The sequence below is a fragment of the Piliocolobus tephrosceles genome, chromosome 4 (assembly GCF_002776525.5).
Source record: "Piliocolobus tephrosceles isolate RC106 chromosome 4, ASM277652v3, whole genome shotgun sequence".
Taxonomy (NCBI): Eukaryota; Metazoa; Chordata; class Mammalia; order Primates; family Cercopithecidae; genus Piliocolobus; species Piliocolobus tephrosceles.
The window spans coordinates 105,950,239-105,957,772 of record NC_045437.1 but is presented as its reverse complement, the minus strand read 5'-3'; the positions used below and the strand labels follow the sequence as shown (position 1 = coordinate 105,957,772).

Below are 7,534 nucleotides of genomic sequence, written 5' to 3'. Positions count from 1 at the left end.
ATCACTTGGACTCGGGAAGGGGAACATCACACATCGGGGCCTATCATGGCGGGGGAGGGGGGAGGGATTGCATTGGGAGTTATACCTGATATAAATGACGAATTGATGGGTGCTGACGAGTTGATGGGTGCAGCACACCAACATGGCACAAGTATACATATGTAACAAACCTGCACATTATGCACATGTACCCTAGAACTTAAAGTATAATAATAAAAACTAAAAAAAAAAAAAAAAAGAAGTTCAGCATTAAAAGGTTAATTTAAGAGCACATAAGCATATTATAAAACATGTTTTTGTTCTATAATAAAAATATCTGTCCATAAGAAGTAAAAATAGGCACACCAGACCACAAACAGTAACCATTCTAAGTTATTTTATACAAGAATTTCTTATGGTATTGCTACGTTTCCCCACCCTAATCTCACGTTGAATTACATAATTCCCAATGTTGTGGGCGTGGGGTGGTGGGACCTGGTGGGAGGTGATTGGATCACAGGGTGGTTTTCCCCATGCTGTTCTTGTTATAGTGAGTTCTCAAGAGATTTGATGGTTTAAAAGTGTGTCTGTCTCTGTCTCTGTGTCTCTCTCTCCCTCTCCCTCTAAGTTGTAGTCCCCCGGAGATGCTGTGGGGAGTGGGGAGTCTTCAGATACTCCTTTGCTACTTTAGTAGCCTTGCCTTCTCTAACTTGAATCAGGGTACTGGAGTGAATATTATCATCCTGATTTTATACTGGAAGAAATGAAGCACAGTAAGTAAGTTCATTCACTCATTCAACAAACTTTTGTTGAGCACTGACTAGAAGCTCTGTATTGAGGACTAAGTAATGGACAAAATAAAGTCAATGTTCTCATGGAACTTACACTCTAGTTGGAGGAGAAAAGTAATAAAAAGGAAACCAGTTATTTTATATATGTATCTATATAAATATATGCATATGCATATATACACATGAATATATGTACATACATGTGTATGTTTATATAAATAAAATAAACATCAGGTGATAGTAAGGACTATCACAAAAAATAAAACAGGTTAAGGGTTACAGGGAATTCCCCGCTGGGGAGGAGAGGACGTCTAAAATATCACAGCTAAACTGTTGAAAACCTAGGATTCATGCACAAAGCATTCCAGTTTCAAATCAGAGGTCTTAGCCACTATGCTGAAGCTGCTAACTGCTGTGCAAATGCTTATACTTAATGGATATCAGGGTTGGCAATGTGGATGGAAACAGTCCAGTCTGGCACAGAACACTTTAAAAGAGAAGCCTGGGACTGAAAAGGATTTCTTGTAGTGCTTTTGTATCTAATAAAATGATGAACATACTTTAAAACAATAATTGTGCAAAGAACCCAGTAATTTTTAAAATTGAGAGTCAATGTCCAGCAAATGGTACAGGCTAGAGTTCTCTAGTTCTGCATGTTGACTGCTCCAATCCTGCCTTGGAAGCCAGGGAGTAGAAGACAATTTGCAAGCTAGAAGGTCAAACTTGTTTCTGTGACATCTATGTTCCGATGAATTCCCCAGAATTTGAATAAGACTAACTAGAAAAAGTGACTTACTTTATCATAATCAGGTTTGACTTGAGAACATGAATTCTCAAATCAATAGCTGAACTAATGGTCTTGTACTGAGATTGATCTCCTGCCTGTTGGATGGACTTGGTATGAGCTATGATTTAAGGAGACTGAATGGACCAACTAACAGTCCCTATAACATGAAATGTGAGGGAGTGAATCATCCCAGGAAAATACAGAGATAGGACGTATAAAAGATTCTCTTCTCCCTACAACAAGGCTTCCTCTAAATCAGTATTTATTAGTTTTAAGTTATGCTTCATAAGAGAGATATCCACATGGCTGACCATCTTCACAAAAGGGAAGAAAATGATAAATATATCTAATATATAGTTTAATTCTTTTGCTTTACTTCACAGGTTTTGTCATCAGCTCAGAAGAGGCCTGAATCTTCCTCTTACTAGCTGTGTGACATTAGAAGAGTTACTGACCCTTTTGTGGCTCAATCTATTCTATTATAAAATGTAGATTAAATAGTACCAATCTTATAGAAATATAAGGATTAAATGAGAATATGAATATACTTGGCAAATTAGTGAGCACTCCATGAGTGCATGACAGCCATCTTTTGAAGGCTTTTAGTACATGCCCCATCATCTGAGAACTATCCCCTTGCACATAAGAGACTGTCTCCTCTAGCTCTAGGTAACAGTGACCCTGCAAACTCTTTCCTCCAAAACTGGTTTCAGAGCTAAAAATAAAAATACAGCTTAATATATTCAAAATTGTAAATCAAATGGTAGAACAAGAAAATTAGTCATAAATGCTTAGTCAACTAACTGAGATTATCACATCTCTATTTTAATCCTGTGTGTTTAATTAACAGATAAAGCATAAGGGGGCATTCTAAACAAGAGTATATAAAAATGAAAACAAATTCAAGCTTTTATTAAATAGAGAAGCAATAACAAAATGCTTCTGCATTTCAGCAACTGTTCATTAAATGATGAAAACATCTTGGTTTGTCTTTCTAAAATTATATTTCACAGCCTTCAGAACCCTCTTCTGTTTTTGCTCATGACCATTACAGAGTGCAGATGTTGAATATAAGCTTAGCCATTACACCAAATACCATTTGGCCTTCTGCCTTGATTTTCCTAGGTAATCGGAAGATACCTCTGTTGCGCAAGACAGTAGAGTAGATTCAGTGTGTGGGCTTAGAACCAGAGTACTGAGATTCACATTCTGAATCTACCAATTGTTTTTAATATGATCTTGGACACGATACTCAAACTCCCTAACTGTGAGTTTCCTCGTGTAAAACGGGCCTAAACAATACTACTGCTATTGTTTTGAAGGTTCATTCATTTAGCGTCCATTGCTAGGCACTGTTCCAGGCTTTTGGAATCCAATAGTGAATAATATGAATAAAAATCACTGATCTCAGGAAGCTGACATTCTCAGACATTGCACCTAAAGCCCTTAGAACAGTGTCTAGTACTCAGTGAGCCCTTAATAAATGCCAGCTGTTAGGGTTACTAATACTTGAATGAGACAGAGCAAAAAACTGGAATGACAGGAAATATGTCAGAATGCAGTCAGCACATTTAAGACCTAGCAGTGGCCCGGTCACTAATTGTTTAGGTGACCTTCCTTTAATCTTTCTGGGCCTCCGTTACTTAAAGTGGTATTACAGTGCCTTCAATTGAGTATATGGTAGATCACGAGTGACAGAAATGATGAAGGGTTCAAAAACATCACAGAAAACATTTTATTTTTATAGTTATTTGTCTTTATTTTACCACTTAAATGATACGAAGGTGCACCAAAGACAAACTACTTTTTCAGTATATTCACAGTTTCGGAAAAGCTCAGACACTAGGTAATCATTTACAGTTTAAAAATAGAGAAAAAAAACCCTCAAAGATCATTGGGAAAAATGTAAATGGTCAGCAGCGTACCAAATCTTTTACCTAATAAAATATGAAGTCTCAAAACACACACACACACACACACACACACACACACACACAAATAAAAGCTGGAAGCAGCATCTTACATTTAAATTAAAAAGTACACATAAGTAATCCTTATTAGAAATCACTGGACAAGGCAATCTCTTCTAGAACATATAAATGAAATATAATATTATTCCCTTTCTGGCAATCTTAGCCTTCCTAAATTAGTTTTCCCAATGAAGCTTAAAAATAATATTGGTCTCATATACATTTTCATGAGATTATACATTTTTTAAGGGTTATGTAAATTTTGTTCAAATTAGTTTTCTTTTTCCAGTTAAAATTCATACTCTTTCAACAAGATGTCCACAATTAAGTCACGCTCTCTCTTACAAAGCATTGTAACTTTGCTTTCAATTTTCCTTCAGCTGGAATCTTCCTTCTCCTTCTATTCAGTGACACACCTATCCACCAAGTCTCACTCAGAGAGTATTCTCTGCAAAGTTTCCCTGATTATTCCCATCATAGTCCCCATACTGACAGGTCATATTAGACTCTCTTGATATTACTCCCAAAGAATTCTGTATATTTTATCATAAAATTGACTATCCCTTTGCATTATTGTTAACTTTTGTTATATCCATCTGAGGGCAGTGACTATAATCTTCATTTTGGTAGCCCCTGGCACAGAGTAGGCAACCGCCCACATTTGTGAAACACTGGAAAATCAATGTTTTCAATGGATAAGCAAAACTCTAACTAATTAATAAAATAAATGTGGTTGAATATACTCTAATTTGTAAAGTTGTTAGCTTACTCCATGATGAAAAAAAATCACTGTGTTAGAAGAATCAAACATGAAGAGAATCAGTATAGAGTTGAAAATTAGAAAAAGAAATAATATTTTACTTAACCCCTCCAAAATATATCTTTTTTGATACTGACAATGACATATGAAATTAAGAAATGTTCCCCAAACTCCCCATTGATTACGGTCTTTCACTCAAGTATATGGCAATATAAAGTGTATCCTCCTTTTACTTTCTGTAGCTATCAAAGAACAATGGCACAAAGGCAACTTTTAGAAATAAACCCGAATAAAAACAAATCTGCCAGTAGGATTCATCAAGAATAAAACCATAAATGAATGCCATTACCATTTATATCAAGTATGTCAATCCTGAATCCCCTTAACTTCAAAATCAGAATATTCTTTACAGATGACATCTAACGATCTAGTAACATACCTTTGTAAGTAAACATACACAGACCACAAAGTTTATCAGTGTATTTCAAATAGTTAATAAAGTATAAGTAGGAAAGAAAATTTCACACTGGCCTGTAGAATAGTTTTAAATAAAATGTCATTGATTAAAACTAAACCAAAATTCCAACTATACTGCAATCCTCAAGCTGTAAACAGAAACAGTTTCCACTAGAAACCTGTAGCAAGACAACTCTTCTGGAAGTTAAATGGAAATTACAACAAGAACATTTCCAAATGCAGGTCATTTCTTAATGCAGTAACCTCTTTCCATTTCATATCTGTTGTAATTGTTTTCCTATAATGAAACACTGCTCTGCTCTTCTCATATCAAAACAATAAAACAAAGCTAAAGAAAGAATGTGTGTCCTTCAAAAGTTAAAAACACTATTTTGGGAAGAGACAATTGGAAATATTTTCAAGTGTGTACTGAGTTCCAGTGATCTCCAGTCAGTGAACAGGATAAAATTTGTAAATTCATATAAAATTTAAAGCAGGTTTAAAATTTTTGCTTGGATTTGTTGGACACAGGCTTTGTAATTCATATACATACACTTATTTTTGTTATATTTTGGCATATCAAAAATGGGACTTAGAACCTTTGCTCATTACCTGAAAAACTAAAGGGAACTTTCAATCATGTGTTACATTATTTTAGTTCATTTTTGAAATACCTCATTAGAAATTTTTTCGGTGAGGAAAAAACTTTTCATTGTAGTAAATCCTGTATTTTTTTCTGTCATATTTCTTAGGAGCAAAAACGCATAATCTATGTCTTAACTTTACATCAAGTAAAATTATATTGCAACTACTACTATTTCCAAAGAAAGAGCTGCATAGGCTGGCACATAGGAACAGGGTTCTATAGCACAATTTACTATTATAAAAAAATTCAACATAAAGAATAATTTATTTTCTCAATACAATACTATGAATTGGTGAGGTACTAAAATGAAAAAAAAAATTTATCCAAAAGAGCATTTAATGAGTCTGAAGAGGAACAAAGGACCACTAGTTGGGAGATATCATAAAATTCATCTAGCACTAATGATTAACAAAGGAAATAAGAAAGCAGATAGTTTAGAAGAATTCAATGAAAGTGATTAAAGAAAAATATTATATTGTTGCTATATTATGGCTAGTAAGGAAAAGTCATAACAAACATTTTTAAATGTCAGAAAAGTATTTATGAGAATAAAGACAAAAAGAAGATATTCTATGCCAAGGATGACAAATTTGGGTGTGTGTGTTAATACTAGTGAGTACCCTGGTAGATGCGACTAATTGATCACTGGACTCTTTACGGCTGTTTCTGGAATTCTTCTCAAGGTATACAGGGAGAGCCCCTACCATTCACTAAAAGTTGGCGCTAGTGCTGAAACCTATTTGTCAAACCTGCTCTCACTGACATTGTTCAAGATGTTCAACTGGGAAACCTTCCCAGTAGGCAAATGGCATAGGTCTATGCACAACCTGCTAGGCTATGTGGTCAAGAAAGGGTTGACTTTCAAAAATTTGTGAAGACATGAAAATTCTTAAAAAGCAAAGTGGGGGAAAATAACACTACAGCAGATAATATTATGATTTAGAGAGGGAAATGAATTCAAAAAAGCTAACTGCCATCTACAATGTAGAATAGTTTCAATTCTCATGACATAGACATTTACAGTGATCCATTTTTGAAGAAAATAACCACTATAAAAAGTAGCAAGAGATTGAAACAATGGTCCTCTCAAATGCAATGTCCCAGAAATTAAAGAATAGTTGTGATAACTGACAAATTAAAAAAAGTTTCAGGCCAGGCACGGTGGCTCATGCCTGTAATTCCAGCACTTTGGGAGGCCGAGGTGGGCGGATCACGAGGTCAGGAGATCGAGAACACCCTGGCTAACATGGTGAAATCCCATCTCTACTAAAAATACAAAAAATTAGCCGGGCGTAGTGGCGGGCGCCAGCTACTCGGGAGGCTGAAGCAGGAGAATGGCGTGAACCCGGGAGGCGGAGGTTGCAGTGAGCCAAGATCGTGCCACTGCACTCTAGCCTGGGCAACAGAGTGAGACTCCACCTCAAAAAAACAAAGTTTCAATAATGTGCATTTATTACAGTTTAAAGCCACAGGCAGTCTAAGTATGAAATAAATCAGAGACAAAAGGAGTAATTACCAAAGAGAATTTGAAACACCTCAATACCTCAGCAATAAAAATTACACATTTTCTCCAAATGAAGAGCAAAACCTTTATGGTTACTTTTAACACAGTGTTGATCACTAGTGAAATTAATGATAGTACAATTTTTATCCAGAATCAAATGTTTTTTAAGTCAATTCTTATCATGTGATTCAATCTATAGTCATAGAAAGTAAAACAGAAATACAATGATAATGTCTTCTTTTTAATTTCCAAAAAAATACATCTCCATAGAAATGAATTTTAAAATATATGCAATTGTTGAGCCATGTTTAAAATACAGGTCGTAATTATAGTTTCAGAATAAAGCTGAACACTAAGTAAAATTTGGGGTGGGGGTGGGGAAATTTAAGTCAAAAATATCTATTGAGATCACATAAATGTATAGTTGAGATGATGGTAACTTTGCTTTCCTTTAATTATACATTATACAACCTCACCAGAGTGTTAAAGCAAAGCCTAGACAATGATACCCCCAGAGAAAGGCATACTTCAGTAACAAAACCAGTTACATAAAGTGTATAACAGCTCAATCTAGCAATGAACCCTGCTCCACATTAAACAGTATTATGCACAGTTTCTGGTGCATAAAAACTGCATCAGTT

The 7,534-nt window shown here is 35.1% G+C and overlaps 1 protein-coding gene across 1 annotated transcript in view; it reads right to left on the bottom strand.

Annotated features, from left to right (window-relative positions):
* The window catches only part of FER (FER tyrosine kinase), a 408,129-nt gene that overhangs the window by 58,905 nt on the left and 341,690 nt on the right, over window positions 1-7,534 (bottom strand). The window lies entirely within an intron of this gene.